The following is a 12,969-nucleotide window of genomic DNA, read 5'->3' on the forward strand; positions in this document are numbered from 1 at the left end:
CTCTTGGCTTCAGCCTCCCAGTAATCCTGCCCCTGTTGTAGGGAAGAAACCTGAGGCAAAGGGAGGTTAGGTCCGTTTCTCAGGATCACACAGTGGGCAGGCCCTGCAGCTGGGACTCACCCAGCCTCACTGTGTCTCTGGATCATCTTATGTTCTCCTTGAACTACAGAGACAGAAAAGATTGAAAACCATTCCAAAGCTCAACTACAGCTTAGCGTAAACCCTGAGTTCTCTGAAAACCAAGTATACCCAACTATTTTTTCTGGTCTTCACAACTTTTAAGTTGCTCTCATTTTATCCATAGAAAGGAATTACCATATTTATACATTGTAGTGGTATCATTTGCATATGATCTTCCTGAAAAAATATGGATTGGGCTATTTTGCATGTCTGACTCTACTTGGAAAGGATGTGTAAAAATAAACTCGGTCTCCTGAATCAAATAATACTAACTATCTATACTTTGGAAACAAAAGAATTTGTACTTATGCCATCTGCATAGTAGAAAAAATGTTTCCCTACAACCTTTCTCAGCACCAATCTTAACACTCACAGACAAGGGCTGTCCTCTCCTTCTGGAAATTGTCACTTCCCCCACCACCACCATCTTTCTTTAACTGGAAGGTTTAAGGACAGTGGGGAATTGAGGATTAATTTTTAGTCTGTGTCTGTTGGTTTATGTTTTTGTTTTTGTTTTTCTCTAAATGATAAACTCTGGAAAGCAAAGGTTGAGAATTCTAGGTGTCATTCCACATCTGTATACTTCAAGGACCATCTACTATCAAAATTTGGCATCTGCTAAAAATGGGATTCTTCCCCTCAGCAGACCTCAGGGTTTCCTCTCCGTCTCTGTTACCCTCTACATCTTCCTGCCTTGTCCACATCCATGACCTTGACGTGAAATATGACCACTGTTGCTCGCTCTTCTCTCTGGAGAATGAGTCTTGTCTCTAGCTGAAGGAGAATAAACCTCACCGCAGGCAAGACTGTGTTGTTCATTTCTTCGTCTTAGCACACTCCTGAAAATAATAACAAATATTTTATTAGGTATGTATTATATTTTGACCATAATTAACACGGCTTTGGGCACTTTTACTCAATTTCCAGTGCTGCCGTCTGGCCATCATGAGCTTCTACAGGTTAGCTTTTAAAACTGTGTAGATCTCTTTGTCAGGTACTTGCAAAAAGCTATCTCTACTGTGGAGATGACACAGCATATATTTGGTAAATGTGCACAAGTACCATTAAATAGCATTTCTACTCCCTGTGTACCACTTACAAAAAGTGGAAGATGCATGAAAATCTGTACAAAAGAGTTACGAGCGGCCACTGTGTGTGTCCGATGGTCACTGTTCCCACTCTGTGATGATGGTCTTGGCATGTGGGCCTCTTCTAGAAGGATCTGATGCAATCTCATGTATCCAGCCTTTCATCCTGCAATCAAAGTCTCTCCCTTAAACCATTAAATGAACAACTCAGGAAACCTACACTTGAAATTCAGTGAAAGAAATGACAGACGCCCATGGACTGTCTCATTTGGCTAAAGGAAACTTACTGAAAAGTTTGATACGGGAACATTGTATCTACTGTGCCTACAGTGTAAAAAGTACAGCTTCTTCTGTTTCCAAAGTATAGATAGTAGTATTATTTTGATTCAGGGAGACTGAATTTATTGTTGAAGTTCACAAAAGCATCTTGCCACCAGCCCCCAAACTTAGGTTATGCAGACATGGCTATACATTTTCATGTCACATCATTGAGTCTGAGAATGATTTGACAAACCTCAGGACTCTCTATGTATTTGGGAAATTTCCATCTGCTTTTGAAAAATAATAACAGGATCCTTCCAGGTTTGGCAATAAAGAGAAAAACTCCATGAGGATGGGGTCCCAGATGCTGCAACATCAGCTCTGCATCCTCAGAGAATCAGAGATGCTGTCTTCAGGGAGAGCTCTCACTGGGTACTGCCTGTGCATACAGCTCCTCCCTGGTTTCCCACTGCACAACTCAGACGAGCTGGGACCATTTAAAAAGACTCTGCATAAAGGAGCTGGATAACCAAAGGGAAATAACCACAGAAGGAAGCACCTGCCACATTGGGTTTACAGTTCCTAGCTCTGGGTCAGGACAGAGAAGTATCCCTGCTTGTCTGTGCTCCTTTAAAGCCCTAACTTGCCCCTACCTCCCACTTCCTGACTCTGCAGGGTTATCATGAGATGTCAATCCAAAGATAACGCTTCCACAGTCCTGGCTAAGACACCCTCCAATTCCAGCTCCCAATCTGAGAAACAGTGAACTCCTTTCAGGAGAAGGACCATGCCAGCCCCTAGGGTTCCCAGAACATGGGACAAAGAGGCCAACCTCTGCCTCCCACATGGGAGTAGGTATGACCCATGTGCTTTCACCCCAACTGCAGCTGTGGCACATGCAAAAACAAATAGGATAGACACAATCTGCTGCAAAACAATGTTTCTTTGCCTTCACAACAGGACAGAAATGGAAGTTGTAGCAAACGTCAGCATTCCTTACTGAATAGTCCATGTACTAGCAGCAGACGTCATTGCATGGGCTTCCCATTTGCAGACCTGATGGGGTGATCAATAGCTTCTGAAGGGCAAGTCCATGACCTAGTTATATATCAGTAAGTGCAAAGTCCTGACACAAAGAGGAAAGTCCTGGAAAGTCCCCTTCAACCCTGCTAAGGGCAAGATAAGATTCCTGCTTGGGCCTCCTAAACTTTCCAGGCTTTCATGCTCCGTACTTCTGATGAAAAGACAGAAGGAGCAGCTTGGTATCATCCCCTGCTATCTTGCTCTCTGCTGCCTGACTTTTCTTTTCTTTTCTTTTCTTTCTTTCTTTCCCTCTCTCTCTCTTCTCCTTTCCCCTCCACTCTTTACCTTTACTCTCATCCATCCTTCTTATTCTTCACATTTTAAAGATGAAGACCTTAACCTTCTCTAGTCCTTAACCTTCTCTTAATCAAAATCCTCATAGAGGGTTTTAAAAGCTGGTTTTGTGAATTTCATATGGAATGGTTATAAGTGGATTTGAAGTCCTTGTAATGCTTTATAAATTTCATTAGTCAATATTCAAGTAGACAGATGCTTAGGTAATATGATGGTGTTTGAATTGACCCTTAGCTCATGTGTCTTGGTGCAGTCTCCAGCCCTTCTACCAAGGCTGTGATAATGCCTGGGATGAGAAATCAACAAAGGCAATGGAAATAAAACAGCTCAAACATCTGAGGGCAACCAGTCCATGCCAATCAGACATCAGGCCTGAGAAATAGCAAGATCAACGAGGCAGACAGCCTCACCCCAGGGACATTCCATGTTTCCTCCATCCTATGTTCTGCATCTCTCCCATCTTTTTCACTTTGGAAATTAACTTGCTGCTGAGAGAATGTCAGCAGTGTAAGAATGGATTGGATTGGATTATCTGAATAACCAAAAGAGGGCTCACCTTCTGGGTCCTACCCCAGCTTTGTTCACCAGCTGCTTCCTGCCCACATGGTAAATGTTTCCTACAGTTCCATTTATCATTTCACCAAGAAAGCAAGCTGATAAACTTATTCACACTTAAGTTGTCCATTAAACCATAAAATGTTGACAAGAAAAGCAACACGTATTAATAAGTCATGTGACAGTAAAGTTTCAGTAGTCAATAGGAAAATGTTTTTGGAATATGGCTAATTCCCATTAGTTCACATAACACAAATGCCAGTTAATAATGTATCCACCAAACCAATCTAGGATGTGAAACTGAAGGAATTCCTTCCTATGCCCTTCCCAGGAGTAGAGTAGACTTTTTCTTTTCTTTTGACCAATGTTCACTGATTCAAGGACTATGTTTCTGATCAGATCACTACATTTCATTACTTGTTAAGTATTATGCTTCCAGGAGGTTTTATTTAGTGGAACTTTCACATGACTGCAGATGGTAATTGGCTGTTCAATGAGTCCAGGCTTCTGAGGGGACTTTGGGAATAAGTTTTGTGTCCAGAATGACATCTCTTATGCACAGAGAAAGAAAATCCAAAAGCTGACAGTAGGTTCCAGCAATATACATAGCACGTTCTGCTAAGATGTTTTTCAAGCTGGGAGTGCAAATTTTTATTATCTTTCATAAGCATTTATTCTTTCTTCTCTGTGAGAGATGGTATGCTGCCCATTGCCGTGTGACTTGCTGTAGCTGACTCATGGTCAGACCTGGCCTATGGCTTGCTTTGGCCTTATGTGAACAGCATGACATGTAGCATGTTTGTGTTGAAACCTCAGAGGTGACTGTTCATTTGGTTCTTCCCCTTGTCCTTCCTCTCTTCCACAGGAAGGCCCTGTCCAAGGAAACTGCACCTGAGACTGTGTCCTGGAAATGATAAATACACAGTATCACAGTAGTGAGGTATTTAACACAAAAAAGAAGTGTTAGAAGTGAGATTTGGAGACTGTTTGTCACCACGGTATGCTGACTAATACGCTGAGATACAGGTGCTGCTGGGACAAGGTGCACAGAGCTTCAGGAATCACCACATTCACTGTTAACCATCAGAAGTGAGAGCTCAACTTTGGCTATGAACCTGAAGATGTAGAAAGACAACAAGTGGTTAACCCGGACAGGGCAGAGAGCAGAGACTCATTGCGAGAAATCAGAGATGAGGGGGCCTAAGTAGTTAGAAGTCCACTTTTGCACACAGTCAGAAATTTTTGTTTCCTGGTCACCAACCTTGATAAGAAAAGTCTGGGTCATAGTCTAAACGATCAATTCTTAAAACTCATTCAATCAAACACCAGTCGCAACGGCTGCCCTATGTGGAATTAAAAGGTAAAACTGAGAGGGAAGGATGATAAGAGCAAGAAAAATTCTGGAATAACTAAGTTTGGGAAGCACTGCGTGCTCTGTGTTTCTCTTGGAGATTCTCAATGTATATTAATCCAAGGCTCTGAGAAGTCTTGCAATAAAGAAAGTTGTTTAACCCATCATTTTCCAAACTTACTTGAACAAGGTATTCCTTTTCCTCTCTAACTTTGGTGGTACCACTAAGAAACACCACCTGCTCACAGCACAACCCATAAACACTGGTTTTCTTTCCTCCTGGCTTCATGTCACACAGAAATAATGAAATCAGCAAAATATCGTTAACTCAATCCTGTCTCTTTTGAAATAAGTGTACCTATTGTGCTATATTTTACACTTAATCATCTATCCCAGTGAAAATCATTCCATTATTATGCACAAGACTTGGAAAGATACTACCATTAGGCAGAATGATTAATAAATATGCTGGGTTGCTTTTAAAATATTTAGAGATTTCACCTGTCCTATCACTTAGAGAAAGAGTTCTTCTCTACTCCTTGCAAGGACAGTATCACTATGAAACTCCTATACTGACTCCTAATATCCCCCTCAATGACAAAGAAAACTCCCCTCCTCCCAATCAACTTTACATTGTTCATCAAACTTGAGTTTAGATTTATGCTTGAGTTCTGGTAAAAAATAATAATAATAATAATACTGTTTCTGCTTGTGTGTATAATCATGAGATTATTTGTGCACTTTAAGGCCAGGAAAAAAAATGTTTTTTCTTTGTTCTGCCATAGACGCCCCTAATTAAATGTTATCATTAATATTATTAATAAGAATCTTATTGATTGTATTTGCTACTTATTTTGACATCCCAGTAGATGATTATAACATGGGTTTATGTGGGTAATCTAAGGCCATATCCAATTGCTTACCCAAAGACTTCATACCTGGTATCCAAAATCAGTTTGCAACTATCGATGATCTTCATTTCTGTATTGCTGAATGAAGCTGAGATAAAACAATCGAGTGGTCTTTTGAAGTAAGGTGTTGTATAAAACTGTTTCAACCTGAATAATAGATTTGAAACCTAAAGGACAGAAACCATTAAGTAATTGATCATGTTCCTCCTCTATTCCAAAGCCTATTACTAGAATGAAAGTATCTTCATTAAGCTCATTAATAAAAAGAATCAGAATTTTTCTTTCTCCTTTGTATGCTTGAAATTTATAGGCAACAGGTTAATTTCATTTATCAAGGTAGAAATACTTAAGTCAATCCAAAATCAGTTTTGAGAACAAAGGCGAACACCTACACAGATCTTGTGTTCGCTTACTGTTCTCTCCTGAAATGGGCTTCAGCTAAGACTATTTCTTCCATATATGTTTTCCATTTGCAAAATTTAAAGAAAAGAGCATGGAAACAAGGAGACATCCCAGGCTAGATCTTCATCCCAACACCCTTTTGAGTCTGGCTTTCAACAAGGCAATGTCACTAAGCCCCATTGCCCGTGTGCTACACCACACATCACACTGGCCTCAGAATCCTTGGGAGGACAGGGATGTGGTTTGTGATATGTGCCTGCCACAATATTCACCCAAGAAGGCTCATGTGGGGCTCCTTCTTCCTCTTCTTCTTCTTCTTCTTCTTCTTCTTCTTCTTCTTCTTCTTCTTCTTCTTCTTCTTCTTCTTCTTCTTCTTCTTCATCTTCAGGTTTCTTTAAATGAAATGGTTTTATTCTGTGCTTATCTCCTCACTCTGTTTCCAAGTTGTTTCTCCTTCCATATGTCAGCAGAACCTCTTTTTTCTCTTGAAGTCAAGAAAGAATAGCAGCTCTAACTGATTTCTCTGAACGCTAAAACATCCACACCAAATTCTCTGAGATCACAGAGGACCAGGGAACACAGAACCTTGGATATTCACCAAGCATGTTGACATTCAAGTAAAAGCTCTGCGAAGCTATGTGTGGGAAGAAAAAAGTCTATTAACATTTTGGAATTTGAAAGAAAAATAGATTTCATTTTTTCATAAAGAGTAGAATTTTAATTTTTACATTTTTATTAATACATGTTTGTAGTCCATAATGATCCCATTCATTGTGGGGAGTTGGTACATTTAATTTTTATAACTGATCTTTCAGCAAAACTTACTGAGCCCAATTTCATGACAACTCAAATCTTTTCTCTATTAAATTCTCAGGTCCTATTCAACAAACTAAGCAACAAATTGTTTTTTAATAATAGATTGAGATATAATTTACATGCTATAAAATGTGCCTTAGCTCTTTCTCATCTTGCAAGATGGCAGGCGAAAAAGCTGAGAAGCCCAGTAGGAAAGAGGAGAAACCTGAAGCCAAGAAGGCTGATGCCACTGGCATGGTTAAAAAGAATGTGAAGAAGGCTAAAAATTCCAAGAAGGGGCAGCCCCACTGCGGCCGAAACCCTGTCGTGGTTAGAGGAATTGGTAGATACTCCCGATCTGCTATGTATTGTAGAAAGGCTTTGTACAAGAGTAAGCACTCAGCTGCTAAATCCAAGGTTGAGAAGAAAGAGGAGAAGGTTCTTGCTACTGTCACAAAACCAGTTGGTGGTGACAAGAATGGCAGTGCCCAGGTGCTTAAGCTTCACAGAATGCCTAGGTACCACCCTGCTGAAGATGTGCTCCGAAAGCTGTTGAGCCACGGCAAAAAACCCTTCAGTCAGCACGTGAGGAAACTTCTTGCTACCCTAACTCCTGGGACTGTCTTGATCATCCTCACTGGGCGCCACCGAGGCAAGAGAGCGGTTCTCCTGAAGCAGCTGGCCAGTGGCTTGCTACTTGTGACTGGTCCTCTTACCCTTAATCGAGTTCCTCTGAGTAGAACACGCCAGAAGCTTGTCATTGCCACCTCCACCAAAATTGTTATCAGCAATGTGAAAATCCTTCAAGAAGAAGCAGCTGCGGAAGCCCAGACCCCAGGAGGGTGAGATCTTTGAGACCGAGGAAGAGAGACCCCAGATTTCAGAGCAGCGCTAGGTGGATCAGAGAGCGGTGGACTAGCAGATTTTACCAAAAATCCTCAGCTCCGGGGCTACATCCGATCCCTTTTTGCTCTGACAAATGGAATATACCCTCACAAATTGGTGTTCTGAATTTCTTACTAAGAACCAAATTAAATAACTGATACATTGAAAAACATAAAATAAAATGTGCCTTAAGTGTTCAATTGAGTGGATTTTAATATACTCATGGAGTATTATCACATCTAATTTTAGGATATTATCATCACCCCAAACCCCATATTCACTCCTTATTCCCCCTTCCACAAGCCCTGGCAACTGCTACTCTGTTCTATCTCTGACACCACTTATTCTGGACATTTCATATAAACTGAATCACATAGCATACGATCTATGACGAGCTCTCACATACTAGCATGTGTACTCTAAGGCTCATCTTTGTAGCAGCTTGTGACAGCCCCCAACAGTATATTGTCCTTTCTTTTCTGAAATTGTAAGTTTATGCACATTTTGTTTATCCATTCATTAGTTTATGGACATATAAGTCTCTTCCACTTTTGGTCTGTTAACTAATAAGTCTGCTGTGAACATTCACATACCAGTTTTCCTTTCTCGCAGCATATCCTTAGGGGTGGTATTGCTGGGTGACATGGTAACTCTGCTTAATATTTTGAGAAACCACAAGAATGTTCTTTAAAGTGGTTCTACCAGCTCAGGCTTTGTTGATTAAAAACAACAACAATAACAACCAAAAAAAACCTTTCAGGTTAAATGTGTAATCAATATGGTCTGGGCAGAGACTCTTAAACAGCAGCTTTGATGACACAACCCGAGACATGCATGAAGTCTCCTTTCCTCCCTGTTCTCTTGCCAGTGACCCTCCAGTAAGAAGGAAAAAATATCAGATGCCTGAAGCTTCTCCTGTGTAGCCATCATTGCAACTTTTTAGCATGAGTTCAGGGGTGGGGATTAAGGGTCGGGGATCTGAGCAAGCACTGGACTGGTCTCCACAAGAAGTCTAGGCCTTGAGTGTTCACTTCCAATCACAAAGCCCTGTACACTGTGTTCTCTTTCTCTCAACCCCAACATTGTCAAGTGATTAAAAATTTAGGGAGCTCCCAGAGATGCTCTTGGGGTCCACAAGCTCAAAATTGCTTGCATAACAATGCTAAAACATTACTACTGTGTACAGTGGAGTTCTCCAGAGCCTGCGTGGGGTTAGATATGTCAAAAGATTAATCCCAGAGAAGATTTTTTTATTCGTCTTTTTCTAAACCAGGCATGAAAAGGTCTGTAGAAATGTCAGAGTAGCACTCTTCTCACAAGTGTAGTTTCTTTTGGACACTTTTCGGGCTTTGCTAACTCCAGGCTTCTCCTACTGGTCTACAGTCTCCTTAAGCTACATTGTATATGGGAAACTGACATGAGCCCCAGTGTTCCTGGGGGGGCCTTACAACTATCTGGATATTCCTGTCATGCCCCTACCCGACGCCCTGGAGCTTCATATGAAAGAGCAAAACAAGGACGGCAGTGTTGGATTTCCTCTCACCTTTCTGCTTATCCTTCCTGACCTCAGGTTAGAGAACTGGTGGACTTCCCTTCTGAATCAAAGACCTTCCACATGGATCTCTTAGGTCCCCTCCCTGTCACCACCTTGGAGTTAGCAGTCAGACCCACATCATGGTGGAAGCCAAAGGAAAATTGCCACTCAGAATCACAGAGCGCAGTGTCGCCCAGGAACTGTCACTATACATTTTGTTTCATGTAGTGTTTTCCAAGTTAATGAAACGTACTTTCTCAGAAAGAACCTATTTATATGTACTTCTTGTAGTTTCTGGTTTTACATGTAATGCTACAGAAAAGCACTACTATTAGGAATTATACCTGTTCTTTAACAACTGCAAGCTTTAAATATTTCTGGAAGTTCCTCATGGGACCTGACCCTGATTTTTTTTTTTTTTTGTCTATCTGTTTGCTTGTTTGTTTGTTTTATTTTAGTTAAATTAGCCACATTTGTAGGGAAAAAAACCTGGCTCATGGTAAACCCAAACAGTGCAAAGACTCTCCAAGTTTGGATTGCTCTCTGAGGAAGCCCACGTGTTTCCATGCACCTCACATCCTATGAACCTTGATTATGAGAACAATTCTGTCCTTACTCTCAAGATGCCCCTTAACAACTCACTGGATTTCTTCTAATTTCCCTCTAGAAATAAACCTCTCACAGCTGCTATTGATGGGTAGTATGGAATAGACAGGGCCCAATGATCCTACAATTGGAAAGTTCTGGAATTAGGACCCAGGATGGTTGTCAATATTTATTTCTATTCCATCATCTCCAACTTAGTTTTACTTTTGTTAGTGCCTGGATAACAACCCTAAATAACCCCTTTTTTCAAAGGTAGGACAAATGCAGAAATAGAGGAAGGAATAAGCTACACCCAACATTTCAGTAACTCTCTTTAATCACCTGCTTCTCAGCCCAATAAGAAATCCTCCTAGGCTTCCACCCATACAAATGCTTCCCAAAGATTGTATTGCAGCATTAAAACATGACTTAATCAAACAGAACAGATCTGATTTAAGTGCATTTTATTCTAATCTAATTATTTAAACATCCTTACTCATCTGTGAATGATGCACAGAGTGGCCCTCTAATTACCAAAGTTGCATATTGAGGACAATTTGGAATTTAAAGAAAGAGAGACAGACGCTGATTTGGTAGTTAAAAAGCAATGACATATATTTCAACAATAATTAAACACACCAATTCCACCTCTTTATAACTACAATAGAAACTTTAGCAGCATTAAGAAATCTCGTCTTTCTCCTTTTGCCTCAATTCTTGACTGTCTCAAGGCAAGAGGCCTATTAGCAGGTAGACTATTAAAATGCAAATGCGAGGCAACCCAAGTAGCTCTATCTTTGAAACTGAAGGATCACTAAGTGTATACTGAATACTCTGGGGGGAGAGGCTGGCTGATCCAGTTTCCCCTGTCATCAGTCAAGTTCTGGCCCTAAGAATGACCACTTTTAACCCAGAGGAAGCTCCATACTGAATTAGTTGCGGGGAGGAGGGAGTGAGAAGGGGAAAAATCCTCACTGAAACAATTGGCACTTTGGGCTTTAACCAGTTAATAGTGGGTAATATTGAGTCTCTGTGGCTCTGTGCCCCCTGACAATATGAAAGAGATAATGTCCCTCTCTATCCACCTGATTTGCTACCAGGGAGAGCCATCTGCCACAGGAAGAATAAAGACCCATCTTAACTATGTTCTCATTTGCCAATTTCTTTTAAGGAAATCATTTTTCATTGCCTAAAAATACATCTACTAATACTTTATCCACAGCATGTAAGAGGATAGATGTTTGGGGGTCACATATTCAATTTACTATTTGATTCTTTTCCCTTTCTGAGAAGATAAATTTAATTCGAGGCTTCCTGTCATCCCAATGGCCCCTTCCTTGACTGGTTTCCATTAACAGGATGTTGCTGTTTATGGTACTTCAGTCAAATTTCATTTAATATGCTTTCTTGGGAGTCTGAAATTCAGGGTAAAAAGCACAAAACTTACGATATGTGAGTTGTGACCTCTGCTGAACCAATGTTCTAGGCAGTGATTTGAGAACATTTTGTTACCGTGTTCTCAAGTATATTTTTGAAAAATAAAAGCATTGGATCAGCCTCCCACTGATCTAGATACTCTAACCCTACCGAAACTCTACTTTCCCCCTTCCCCTGCCCTCCCTTCAACCCCTCCATCCCTCCCTGTTTACAAACATTTTGTTTCCATTTTTCCATTTTCTCATATTAATTCCATTTCCGTCTTTCCTTTCCCCTACCCCTCCCACTTCCCCTTCCCCTTTGCCCCTTTTCTTGCTATTTCACATTGTCTATTATATCTTTTAGTCCTTATTTACACTTTCAGTTTCTCACACTAGAGAAACTATTCGGTATTTATACATGTGTGTCCTATTTATTTCACTTAAGAGTATCACCTCAATGTGCATCCATTTAGCAATAAATGTCTCTAGTTTCTCATTTTTTATGGCTGAGTAGTACTCCATTTTATTTTTAAAAGCCACGTTTTCTTTATCCACTCTCTAGTTGATGGGCAATTGGGCTGTTTCCAAGTTTTAGCTATTACAAACTGTGCTGCTATGGACATGAGTGCACATATATCACTGTGGTATGATTCTTTTAATTCTTTGGGGAAGATACCCAGCAGGGGAATAGCTGGGTCAAATGGGACTTCCAGTCTTAGTTCTTTGAAGAATCTCCATACTAATTTCCACAGTGCTTGCACCAGTCTACCCTCCCACCAGGAGTGGAGCACGGTTCCTCTTTCCCCACAGCCCCTCCAGCATTTGTTATCGGTTGATTTCATGACAGCAGCTATTCTTTCTGGAATAAGGGGGAATCTCGGCATTGTTTTCATTTGCATCTCTCGAATGACCAGTGATGTTGAAGATTTTTTCATGTATTTATTTGCTATGTCTACTTCTTTGTCTGAGAAATGTCTGTTCATTTCAGATGCCCATTTTTGGATTGGGTCTTTAAATTTGGGAGGCCTGATGTTTTTAAGTTCTTTATAAATTCTAGATAGTAGACCTTTGTCTGAGGAAGAGCAGGTGAAGATTTTTTCCCGCACTGTGGGTTGTCTCTTCACACTGCTGGTGGTTTCTCTTGCTGTGCAGAAGCTTTTTAATAAGAGATCCCACTTGTTGATTGTTTGTGCTAGTTCATGGGCAACTGAGGTTTTGTTCATAAAATCTTTTCCTACACCAATATCTTCAACAGTTCTACCTAACCTCTGTTCCAACTGGTTCAGAGTTTCTATTTTAATATTTAGATTGTTAATCCATTTTGATTTTAGTTTACTGCGTGGTGAGAGATAGAAGTCTAGTTTTAATCTTTGGCAAGTTGAAGCCAATTTCAACAGCACCATTTATTAAAGAGGCTATCTTTCCTCCAGTGAGGGTGTTTGGCTCCTTTATTGAAGATGAGATGGCTGAGTGTGTCTGGCATTGTTTCTGCATCTTGTAAACTGTTCCACTGGTCCTCAGGTCTATTTCTTTGCCAGTACAATGATGTTTTTATCACAGCAGCTTTGTAGTACAGTTGAAAGTTGGGAATTGTGATACCTCCTGCCATGTCTCTGTTACCTAGAAT

General features: G+C 40.5%; 1 pseudogene; it reads left to right on the forward strand.

The window, feature by feature from the left end:
- Nucleotides 1-7,100: 7,100 nt before the first annotated feature.
- LOC101705984 (large ribosomal subunit protein eL6 pseudogene) lies at nt 7,101-7,931 on the forward strand (annotated as a pseudogene).
- Nucleotides 7,932-12,969: the final 5,038 nt, after the last annotated feature.

This window comes from Heterocephalus glaber, unplaced genomic scaffold (genome assembly GCF_053883595.1).
Source record: "Heterocephalus glaber isolate CG9 unplaced genomic scaffold, H.glaber_assembly_v1.0 deba00000331, whole genome shotgun sequence".
NCBI classification, from domain to species: domain Eukaryota; kingdom Metazoa; phylum Chordata; class Mammalia; order Rodentia; family Bathyergidae; genus Heterocephalus; species Heterocephalus glaber.